Source organism: Tenrec ecaudatus, chromosome 10 (assembly GCF_050624435.1).
Source record: "Tenrec ecaudatus isolate mTenEca1 chromosome 10, mTenEca1.hap1, whole genome shotgun sequence".
Classification (NCBI taxonomy): Eukaryota; Metazoa; Chordata; class Mammalia; order Afrosoricida; family Tenrecidae; genus Tenrec; species Tenrec ecaudatus.
In genome coordinates this window covers 156,040,693-156,053,038 of record NC_134539.1, presented here as the reverse complement: position 1 = coordinate 156,053,038, position 12,346 = coordinate 156,040,693, and positions in this window count along the sequence as shown.

Sequence of the window (12,346 nt, the reverse complement as noted above, 5' to 3'; positions counted from 1 at the left end):
AAGGTGGCTCCTTGCTTTAAGGGAAAGAGGTGGGACTCTTCTCGTTGACTCACCTGCCTTTCTGGAATGTGGTGCTTCTTCCACGGTAACTCCTGCTAAGGCCTTCGCCTGGAGGCCAGGGTAGTTTCCCAGACCGTAACTCTAGAGGAGAAAAACAAATCCAGCGAAAGTCCTACATGTGTAAGGAACAGCTTCATATCACGAAGTCATTAGCTATCAGGAAAACATCCCAGCCCAGTCCAAGTCAAGTCCATCAGCCCCCTTCAGCCTCACGCAGTCACATGCACTGATCAGAGTAAAGGAGGATCGCACGCCGGTGGGTGCAAAGTGGATCCAGTGGTGGAGGCAGGTCTCAGAGCGGCTTACCAGCAGAAGGTGAAGGCAGAGAGAGGGTGGGGCGGAGATTCCCAGGACCCTCCTTATGAGAAGGCCACGCCCACAGGGGGGCACCATCAGGCTGTGACCTGATTGACAGGCTAAACTCCACCCCCTGCTATGTATCGACAATGGGAACAGAAAGCCACATCGTTCTCCCTGGTGGTTTTGAACTGCCGACCTTGCTGTGAGCAGCCCAACGCATAACCACCACGCCACCGGGGCTCCTCCTCGAGCGCATACAGTTGGCAAATAGATGGGCTGCGGTGCTGTGAGTTCCCTGCGTTTTGCAGCCAACGCCGACTCCCGGCGCCCGTGGGCACCAGAGTAATGGCTCTGGAGGAATTTGCATGGCCGATTTTCCGAAAATCAGTCTCCAGGCCTCTCCTCCTCTCCTCCGTTCCCTTTAACTCTGTACTGTGGGTTGAGGGACAGTGTACCGATTAGATTGGTTGTCCACCGAGCAAGGCAGACTCGAGTTGGTTGTTGACGTGGATTTCGATCCCCACGATGCACCTGGCCCGAGCCATGGTATCTTCCGTCCCTCATAGACATCTGAAGGCTGGCCGTTGATTGAGGACGTCCTAAGGACGAACGGCGGTGCTGGCGACGACTATTGAAACGACCCCAGACCGCTAGAAGAAGAAACGAAATTGTCTTGGAAGCAATAAGGCTGCTCCTTGGAGGCCGCGAGGAAGGGGACTTCGTCTTACAGCCGGAGGACATGTCGTCAGGAGCGAGCAGGCCCTGGAGGACGGTACGCTGCGTCGGGGGCCGGGGCAGCGAGAGAGAGGATGGGCCTCCAGGAGACCCACTGGCACTGTGGCTGCAGCAATGGGCTCAGGCGTGGGAAGAGTTGTGAGGATGAAGCAGGACCAGGCAGTGTGGTGGTTGTGGTATGGTGTTGTGGTGTAGTTTTGTGTTGTGGTGTGGTGCTGTTGTGTCATGTTCTGTGGTGTTGTGTTGTGGGTTGTGGTGTAGTGTTGTGTTGTTATTGTGTGGTGTTGTGGTGTGTTGTGTGGTGGTGTGGTATGGTGGTGTGGTGTTGTGATATTGTGGTGTGGTGGTGGTGGTGTGTTGTGGTGTGGTGTTGTGGTGTGGTGTAGTGTTGTGTTTTCTTATGTTGTGTTGTGCTGTGTTGTGGTATGTTGTATTGTGGTGTGCTGTGATGTAGTGTTGTGGTGTGTTATTGTGGTGTGGTGTGTTGTAGTCTTGTGTTGTGGTGTTGGGGTATGTTATGCTGTGGTGTTGTGTCATATTGTGGTGTGGTGTGTCATGTTGTGTGGTGTTGTGGTATGTTGTGTGGTTGTGGTGTGTTATTGTGTTGTGTTGTAGTCTGTTGTGTTGTGGTGTTGGGGTATGTTGTGTTATAGTGTTGTGGTGTGGTGTAGTGGTGGTGTGATATGGTGTGGAGTGGTTGTGTTGTGTTGTGTTGCATTGTGGATAGGGCCTCTGTGGGTCAGAACTGACCCGATGGGACCTAACAACAACACCTAGCCAGAACCCCCTCCTGGGACCCCTTCCATCAGAACAGTCAGTACCGTGACCAGGCACCACCTAGTTCTTCTGCTCTCAGGTTGGGAAGGCTGAGGTTCATTTGGGCCGTAACTGTTTCCAGGGGTCTCTGATCTCCGTTCTTCTTTGCTCTTTGGACAGGGAGAGACCTGTGACGGGACCTCCATGCAGACGTCTCTTTTGAAGGCCTCTGGCCGGTCTCAAACTTCCAACCTTCCCGTTAGCAGCCGAGGGTGGTAAACCGCTTGTCCCCCAGGACTCCTTTCCCTTGGGGCCAGGACTTCTTTTGTATTGGGGTGTTTTCTGTTCCAAGGTGGTCACGTGGATGATCTTGTCCTTGAACGACTTGCTCCTCTTGTCCATGCGGCCGTCTCCGTGTCCGGCCATGAAGATGCCCCTCTGCATCCTCAGCCCAAAAAGGTCCGCTGGGGCTACCCTCTCTCTGTCTTCAGCATCCACAATGCCCAATGCCTTTGGGTGGTAGGTCTTTAAGATTCCAACACCCTGTTTTCTTAGTGGCCCGTTCAGGATGTTTTTCTCTTTTCCTGGTCCAATTTTTATAGTAGCCGTTTTCCCAAGAAAGGTGTCCATTTCACTGAGGTTTTCAAGTGTGGGGATGAGCTTGTTTACATGTATATTTTTAAGTCTCTTGGTGACGCGCTCTTTAATCAGCTCCCTTTTTGGTTCTTCTAAGGGTTTTCCCTAAAAGCAAACAAACAAACAAAAAACCCTATTTGGGGAAAAAAATACAGGCTCTTGGTTTTAGTCTGTTTTCTGATCCATTCATTGCTGCTTCTATCTTTTTTGTACCCATTTTCCTTGGCTCTAACGTGTTCTTTTTCGGGCTTCAAAGGCATGGAGCTTTGTGGGAAACTGACCCGGAGGGAAACGTGACCGGGACGGTATTCCCTAACTTATCACGGAGGGAATCTGGAAAGCTGGATTCCATGGTAGGAAAAGCCACCACCTTGGTAGGTTAAAGGTAAAGTCCAAGTACATGATACTGCTTTGAATCTCATTCCGTACATTCCCCCCTAACAGCTGTGCTGCCTTAAAGTGAGCACATGGCTGATTCTGTCTCCCTGGCAGAAGCAGACATCTCCTCCCACGTGTCAGCCGGACCCCCTCAGACCTCCCCCAATGCAGGTATGAGGTTTCCTCACCTGTGAGCTCAGGGACCTTACTGTAGTTACCACTCGCCTTGTGACACATGTAACTACTGAATATGGATGTCTTATGGCTACCTATAAATATCCCGTTAGTGAAGACGCGCTCTCTCCTCCCTCTCTTCTCCCACGTCCACGTGGACCACGAAGAGGGGCTGTGGTGAGCATGGTACCACGAAATGTGTCTGACTCCATTCTTTTGCCCCCTCTCCTAGCTCTCCTACCCTCTAGGACTTTACGGTGATCTTTCTATATTGCAACTGTACAGTTGCGCCTACGGACCCTTTGGTTGTTGGAGGCTGGCTTCCTCCTGACTGGCGTGTTAGTCACACCCGTGTTCTCAGATCGCCGGGAGGGGCTTCACTCCCCTCTGAGGATCAGCCTCACGCAGCCTCCGCACCCTCGAGCGCCCTCGGGTTGTGCGTGTAGAACTTGCACTTTTCCGTAAGTGGCAATTTCGTTCTTCTCGGATCCCTGGCCCGTGACCCTCAAGCCCAGGCATCACTGTCTGCCAGGGGAGGCCGCCAGCGTGTAAAGGAGCCTGGTGGCTGTTAGGGGTTTCACCAGGGCTAAGCCCTGATCTGCCTGTTAACCTCAGCGTTGGCCACTTGAACCCCAGGGTCCGAGGAGGAAAGGCCTGGTGGTCTCATCCTGTGAACATGGCAGTGCAGCTCACCCCTGCACAGGTTCCAGCAGAACTTCCAGACTCAGGTGCAGTGGGAAGACAGTGGGACCATGGAAATGCTATGGGTCGCAAGGGCCTGATTCACAACGTGTCACAGGGGGGTGGGGGGCGCGGGAGTGGTCGGAGCAGGTCAGGGGCCCGCACGAAGGGGTCTTGCAGCAGTAATAGCAACGAGCCTTCATAGTTTCAAACGGGCTGACACCTTCGCTCTCCTGTCCTGGCAGGGTCCCCAGTTAACTGTCCTTCCCTTCGTGGCTACTCATCCAGTCCCTGGAGAAGGACATCATGTTTGGTGAAGTAGAGGGGCAGCAAAACTAGAGAGGCCTCAATGAGCCGGATGGACACAGTGGCGGAAACGATGAACCCAACCATGGGAACCGCTGAGGCTGGCGCAGCCTGGGCAGTGTTTCAGTATGTGATGCGCTGGAACCGACTCTCTGGTGCCTAACAACCACTGCTTTCAGCGAGCTCCATCTGCCATCATCAGTGAGTCCGTTTATTGTGCCCACTGGCCGATAAACACATGTGGGGTTAATTGAAGGGCAGAGGGATAAATGGCTCAGTGAGCCTCACCTTTCTAGTTCTCGGGTCTCTTGCTTTGTGATGGTTGGACCAGGGTGCAGCTGCCTTAGCAGTTCCCTGCTTCAGCTGGCAAGGCTGACTTCCTGCAAGACATCCCCAAGGAGAAACCACATGGACCTACCCCGATGCAGCCCTGGGTGCTGGAGCAGCCGTGTGGAGACCCCTGCCAGCGCTGAGATGCTTACACAGTCACTGACTTGGCTTTCTTCCAACACTCGGCATCATTGCATGTGTTCTGTGAGTTGGAGGAAGATATTTGGATTGGTGGTGGACATATGGGCTAATGGGCTAATGTTGGACTTATAGGTTTGGGCAGCACTGGGTTGGGATGTTTTCTTGATGCACACTTACCCTTTATCTAAAACTCTCTCTTATACATGAGTTTCTGTGGGTTTGCTTCTCTAAAGTACCCAGACTAACACATTCTGGTACCTTGGGAGTGGGGTACTAGAGAAACAAGTCATAAGATGGAGAGTAGATGTTTGTTTGACTTCTCCCTCACGGTAGTTTTTCTTGTCTAGCCAGAGGTCAGATAAAACCACACTATTTACTCAGTTGTTTTCTGGGAAAATATGGGAAGTGTGAAAATAGAAAAGTTTGTCAGCCCACCGCTTTGAGACATTAAAATTTGATCTTTAAATTAGTTTAGGCCACGCCTGCAAAGAAAGCTATGCAAGGAAAGATATGCCCCACCCAGTGCTTTGAAGTACTCAGGAACCAGTAGTATTTGCCAGAAGCTGGAAAAATCTGGAACCATAAAGAAAACACCTCTCTGGGACTAAACGTTAATGGAGGCTGTGAGCAGGCTGAAATGCTTGCTAGGTGCCCACCTGGATCTACTTGCTGAGTGGAAGTGGGAGACATGCAGCAATAAAGAGACGGGTTGAGTTTGGCCACTGACACCTGTGGACTGGTTTACAGGAAGAAAAATAAAGATGAGAGCAGGCTGACTGGTCTAAGGTTCATGACCTAGCATGACGGGGCTAGACTTGTTGAGCATTGGTGAGAGCCCATGGTCTAAAGGCAAGGCGACCAATGGGCACCCTGTGGGGGCTGAGTGAGGCAGCCCACATTGAGTTGACCAGATCCCGACCAGCTGGAGACTTTTGAGCCTGTGAACTGGTGCATATTGTTGCTGACTTTATGGTTGGCCTGTCCGGATTTGACTTTGCTTGTGGATGCAGACGTCACAAGGTTCCAACTGGAATGAAGAGTCTTCAGGTTGAAAAATATGATTGGCTCCTCAGAGAACTGGGTTGATGTAAGTGGGAAGTATATACATTGGATACCCAAAATTGGAGGAGATAAAGACCTGAAGTGGTTGGCTTACAAATTTTCATAGGTGGGGGAAAAAAATTCACAGGATTATAGGGTTAAGGTGTGGGTGTTACTTAATTGCAATTGTAAAGCTAAAAAAGTATGTACAGGTGCCAGGTTGGTAAGGGGTGGATTGAGTTAGTTTATTGTGCCAACCTGGCCAATAAACACGTGTGGGGTTAATTGAAGGGCAGAGGGATAAATGGCTCAGTGCGCCTCGCCTTTCGAGTTCTCCAGTCTCTTGCTTTCTGATGGTCAGACCAGGGTGCAGCTGCCTTAGCCAGTTCCCTGCTTTAGCTGGTAAGGCTCACTTCCTGCGAGACATCCCTGAGGAGAAGGCACATGGACCTACCCCGATGCAGCCCTGGGTGCTGGAGCAGCCGTGTGGAGACCCCTGCCAGTGTTGAGATGTTTACTCATTCACTGACTCGGCTTTCCTCCTGCAGTCGGCATCATGTGTCTGTTTTGTGAGATGGAGGAGGACTTTGTGGATTGGTGGAGGACATATGGGTTAATGTTGGACTTGTGGGTTTGGGCAGCACTGGGTTGGGATGTTTTCTTGATGCACACTTAACTCTATATAAAACTCTTTTACATGGGTTTCTGTGGATTTGTTTCTCTAAAGTACCCAGACTCACACAATCAGTGACATCCCTTGTCCCATGTCTGCTTGGGAATACAACCCGAACCTCTGGCAACTCCCCGTCAAAGGGCGGCTACAATCATTGTTGGATTATCTTCAAATTTTTACTTGCCTGTGATATTAATGATAATGATCTATCACTCGAGTATTCTGTTGGGTCACCTTTCTTTGGAATGGGCATAAATATGGATCTCTTGGCTAAGTAGCTGGCTTCCAAATTCCCGGCACAGAGGAGTGAGGGCTCCTAGTACGTCCTCGGTTGGTCGCATCGTGTCATCCGGCGCTCCATCTATTCCCGAGGTCTCGTTTTTGGATTATGCTTTCAGTGCAGCGTGGACTTCTCCCCTCGGCACCGTCGGTTCTCACTCATATGCTACCTCCTGACACCGCCACCGTGTATTCTTCCACCTTCAATATTTGGCTCTTAGACTCTTTCAACGGTGCTACTCCGGGTTTGGCGTTTTCTTGTGTTTTTTCGGTTGAAGATACGCGGAGCCTGTTCTTCCTGCTGGGGTTTGTAACGCGAGGTCTTGGCACACCGCATTATGGGCACGTCGCTGCCCTTTGACGCCATCATTCCTTCCGTGTGCCCGCTTGAGTTACAGCCCACCTGACTGGAACACACGGCTAATATTGCTAGAAGAAGGTAGTATACTTGTCACTTGGGAATGGGGGTCACTCGAGCACTTACCAAATAGCTGCTTTTGCTGGGAGGACGCTCCGTCGGGCGGCGTCCTAAGAACAACCAGGTTCTCTGTGTGTTCCATGTGTCTCTCCACGTTGTCACCTGGAGCTGTGCAGTCACATCTGCCTCGCTTCCTTTGCTGCTGAGAGGTCCCGTCGGGACCTCTGACCCATGGGGATCCCGAGGACAACAATCCTGCTCCAGCCTCACCAGAATTCGCGTGTCTGAGCCCCTTGGTTAGACTGTGTGGCAGTTACACCATCTACTGTCAGCTTGGGGAGGGGTGCAGTCTAGCCTGCCAATCAGGTCGCAGCTTGATGACCTCATTTGGAGGCACTGAGGAGATAAATAGCTTACTGGAGGCCAGATACACACTCTCCTTGTGAGACATTCCTGTCAGCAAGCCACGTGGAGCTACGCTGATGGTGCCAGAGCCCTGGAGCTGGAGGAGCCACATGGAAACCCACGCCAGCGCTGAGATGCTTCTGCCACCACTGGATCCACAAGTCTTTCCACCAGTGATCTTCCTGCATTCAGCTTCATTGCATGCACTGCGTGAGTCTGAAAAGGAATTTGTAGACTGGTATCAGACTGATGGACTCGATCTGGACTGGGCTGGGATGTTTTCTCAACATGCAATTCTTCTTTGATATGAAGCACTCTCTTATACACCTATGAACGTCTCTGAATTTGTCTCTCTAGTCAACCCAGACTAACGCAGCCTGCCTTTATAGGAAAATCCAGCACACTTACAGAGAAGTACACGAAAGAGAGAAACACAGAGGCCTGCAGTTTATCGCAACAGAAACACCCCGACCTTCCACCCTGAGCCCGCAGGCAAGACCTGAAAAATGATCAGAAGCCCACCCCCACTTCACTGCTCCTCCCTGCAAACGCAGGTGGCCGGCACGACCTTCCGGGACCTCACTCCATACAGCAGCACCTCTCACGTAAAACACGTGTTTAGTTCCGCTGTTGTTGTGAGGGGTCATCGAGTCGGTGCAGACTCACAGGGACCTGACGTCCCACTGAACGAAGCACCGCTCGGCCTGGCAGCGTCCTCACACTCGTTCTATGTCACCGTCGTGTCAAGAGCCCTCCTCCTTGTCACTGATCTTCTGCTTACCCAGGCAAGGTGTTCTCCTTTTTGTTAGTCCAGGTGGACGAGCGAAACACATTCATAGACGCTCATGTGTGTGCGAGAGAGAACTTTATCTCAAAGAGCAATTGTACATGAAGAAAACAGCCTAGTCCAGATCAAGTCTAGAAATCGATATTAGCCCATGTGTCCGACACCAGTCTATAAATTCCTCTCCAGACTCATGCAACACACGCAATGACACCAAATGCAGGAACATCCCAGGTCAGTGGGTGGAGAATCTTATGGATCCAGTGGCGGTGGAAGCGTCTAAGCGTTGGCAGGAGCATCCACGTGGCTCCTCCAGCTCCAGGGCTCTAGCGTAGCTCCATGTGTCTTGTCAGCAGGAATGTCTCGCAGGGAGTGGATCCGTGTCCTGCCTCGTTCTGTCGCACCTCCAAATGAGGTCATCAAGCTGTGACCTCAGGCTAACCTCCACCCCTCCACATTTAATCGTCTCAAGTTGGCACCAGATTATGTAACAACCATACACCCCCAGGGACTAGTCTCTCTCTGATGCTGTGTGTACACACAGACCGGCAAGGGTCAATCCAGAAGCACTGTCACCCAGGGTCCAGTTCAGACACGCACGGGTTCCTTCCAAACATGGCGCGGACAGACAGGTTCCTGCCATCCGTGGGCAGCTTCAGAAGAGGCCTCGCAGTCACACACCTGTCTTCGTCCCCTTGTGGAGGAGACGAGGTCAATAAAGTCCACCGAAAGCCATGGCCTCTGAGGGTGATCTGCGGGGTCAGTGAACTTCACGGTGGAAGGTCGGTCCAGCTCAGAAGCTTATGGCGACTGGCTCCGGGGGCCCAAAGGGTCGTCTTGATAGATCTGTTCACAGGGACACAGGACACTCCCAGGGGCTTGTTAGGAAGAAGCTTTGGGAACATGGAAAACAGCCCTGGTGAGGAAAGGCCAGGCAGCAGGAATTGTTCCCCATCAGAACTAGGTGCCCACTGGTTCTTGGAGGGTGGTGGGCGAGACTGGCCTGCAAGAATTTCCCTGGGAAGGGTCCCCATTCCCCCTCCAGCCCTGAGCCTTGCCCTGCAGGCTTCTTTGTGTCCCAAACTCAAGGAAGATTTCCAAGGAGCAGGAGCCGAGTCCCCAAAAGCACCCCAAACTGCCCTTCTGAAGTGGGGTGAAGCAAAGGGCACAGAGCTGGGGAGCAGCCAGAGGGACTGAAACGCTGGAGACCTGGGTGGAAGGGGGCTGGCTAGTGACACCACGGTCCCCTGTCATGTCCGCAGGGGATCACTCCCGTGTGGTGCTGGAGCGATGCCATTTGCCCGGCCCTTGGGGTACCAGGCTCCTTTCCTTTTATGTGGCACTGAGGGTCGCCGCCTGCTGCTGAGAGTCGTTGGAATGTGCTCATCTTCCATGCTGTACGTAGGCTGATGGAGCTCCAGTGGCGTCGTGGTGGTGAGCTGACTGCCGTGTGCAGGGTCAGCAGTTTGAGTCCCCAGCCCTTCTGAGGCAGAACGGTGAGGCTCTCTGTTCCCGTCAAGACTGACAACCCCAGACACCCAGAGGGGCAGTGCTACCTTGTCCTGTCGGGTCGCCACCACCACGTGTCTGTCAGTGTGTCGTCCTGTGGTGGCTTGAGTGACGCTGTGATGCTGGAAGCTGTGTCACTGGTTTTTCAAATGCCGGCAGGGTCACCCTGTGACTTGACTCAATGGCATTGATTATACTATTCTGTGTCGTTGAACTCCGACTCTGAGTGGCCCCTTGTGACAGATCAGAGCTGCCTCCTACCATTGTCTCAGCGTTCCTCTTGACACACATGCTGGGTTTGGCATTGTGCTGCTAACGGCAGGGTCAGCAGTTCAAACCCACTACCCAGCCCAGAGGCAAAAAAGCACATACAGCCTATTTGGGCCAGGTCCGGATCATGCAGCCGCTCCCCCCAGCTCTCCCAAAGATAGCCTGCTGGTCTGTGCGGCCCCTTCCCCTTTCCTCTCAAGGCCAGAGCTGGACTGTGCAGTTCCTGCCTCCAGCATTCCAAGGAGCTTATCTCTCCGGGCCAGATCTGTGCAGCCCCTTCTCTCAGTGTTCCGGGACGATTTACTCACAAACTACATCCTGACTCAGACCCACAACTGCAGAACCAGAAGGCCTTCCTTTCTTTTATCAGCACACATGTCCTTGGCTCAAGCCCTGTGTATGTCTCACTGCCTCACTGACAGGCGTGACTTCCCTGACCTAACTCGTTGGGTCTTGGAACCCGTCCAGGGGCTCAAGATGCTCCCGTCCCTTTCTCTGCTCTCCCCTCCCTCCTGGGAGTTCTTTCCCTCAATAAAATCTTTCTCAGCTTCACATTCCTGGCTGAATTCTAGCTCCGCTCTGTGCCTCCGTTTCCCCCTTCTCGCAGCCAGAGCACTTCTTAGAGGATGGTCAGACTGTGCCTCACGTCCTTTGGACCTTTCATCAGGAGAGACCAGCCCCTGGGGAAGGACCTGCTGCTAGGTAGAGGAGAGGCAGTGAGAGGGAGGAAGGCCGTGGGACGTAGGAACAATTGTGCGGACGGAGCAGGGCCGGCAGTGTTGTTGTGGGTTGCACCATGTTGCTGTGAGTTGGAATGACTCCACAGCACCTCACAACAATGACAACCACAAGGTGCTTGTCCTTCCCCCAACCCTCTTGCTGCCTTCTCCTTCCTGCCGGTGGACCCTGGTTGCTGCCACATCCCTGGGGATGCACCCATCGCCATTGGACCCACAAGGCTTTGCACCCACCGGCCTGTGATCTTCCTGCATTCTGCATCATTGCATGTGGCTACGTGGGTCTGAAGAGGGACTTACGGACTAGCATCGGACTGATGGACTTGATCTGGGCCGGGCGGGGATGTTTCCTCCGTATGCAATTGCTCTTTGGTAGAAAGCACTCTCTGACACACACATGAGTGGCCCAGGATCTGTTTCTCTCATCAACCTGGCCAGCCAAACGTACACACTATGCAAATTTCTAATTGTACTGTAAGCGTCTCTAAGTGTCTAAGTTATCGAGTGCCGACGGGACAGAAACGCCACAAGTGTGTGCCCCTATCTGACAGGAAGTAGTTTTTCCACAGTTGACCTTTCTCACCCTGCTGTTGGGAGGTGCCAGGGAGTCAGTTCGGACTCTCAGCTGCCCGACGTCCCAGAGAAGCAACCCCTGCCCAGTCCTGCGCCAGCCTCCCAACTGTTGCTCGTTTGAGCCCATTGCTGCAGCCACTGTGTCAGTCTGTCTCACTGAGGGTCTTCCTCCCTCCCACCGGCCTCTATCTGGTCCAGATGTTGGCCTCTTCTGGGGACCGCTCTCTAAACACATGAAACAAAGCCTCACCATTCTAGCTTCTAAGGAACATTCTGGATGAACTGCTTCCAAGGTAGATCTGTTTATTCTTTTTGGCAAACCACGGTACTCACAGTATTCTTTGCCAACACTAATTCAAACGTATCAATTCTTCCGTGGCCCTTCCTTCTTCATGCATTTTCATATGGACAAGAAGTGGTTGAAAATACTCTGACCTGGGCCAGATAGGCCTTAGCCCTCCAAGTGACCCCTTTGCCTGTTAGCATTTTTAAGAGACCGTGTGCAGCAGGTCTGCCCCATGCAGTGCATCGTTGGATTTTATGGCATGGATTACGGATCCAAGTAAGATGAAATCCTTGGATCCAGTGGCATAGCGGTCACGCACTGGGCTGCACTCTGCAAGGCTGGCAGTTCAAAACCACCAGCTTCTCCTCAGGAGAAATCAGGGCATTCTACTCCCCCTAAAGAGTCACAGTCTCGTGTGTGTAAGCAAATGTGGTGAAGAAAGCTGATGGTGCCCGGCTATCAAAAAGATATAGCGTCTAGGGTCTTAAAGACTTGAAGGCAAATAAGCGGCCATCTAGCTCAGAAGCAACAAAGCCCACAGAGAAGAAGCACACGGCCTAAGCGAATACAAGGTGTTGAATGGACCATGTAGCAGATACAAAGGAACAAAAACAATCATTGTGTGACCACCTTCCTCACATAATCACTGAAGACGAAAGTGTGCATAAGCAAGTGTGGTGAAGAAGGCTGATGGTGCCCGGCTACTGAGAGATATAGCATCTGGGGACTTAAAGGCTTGAAAAGAAACAAGCGGCCATCTAGCCCATAAGCAACCGAGCCCACATGGAAGCAGCACACCAACATAGGTGACCATGAAGGACAGAGGGGACCAGGTCTCCAACAACAAAGGTGGAGTGGTGGTGAGAATCACATC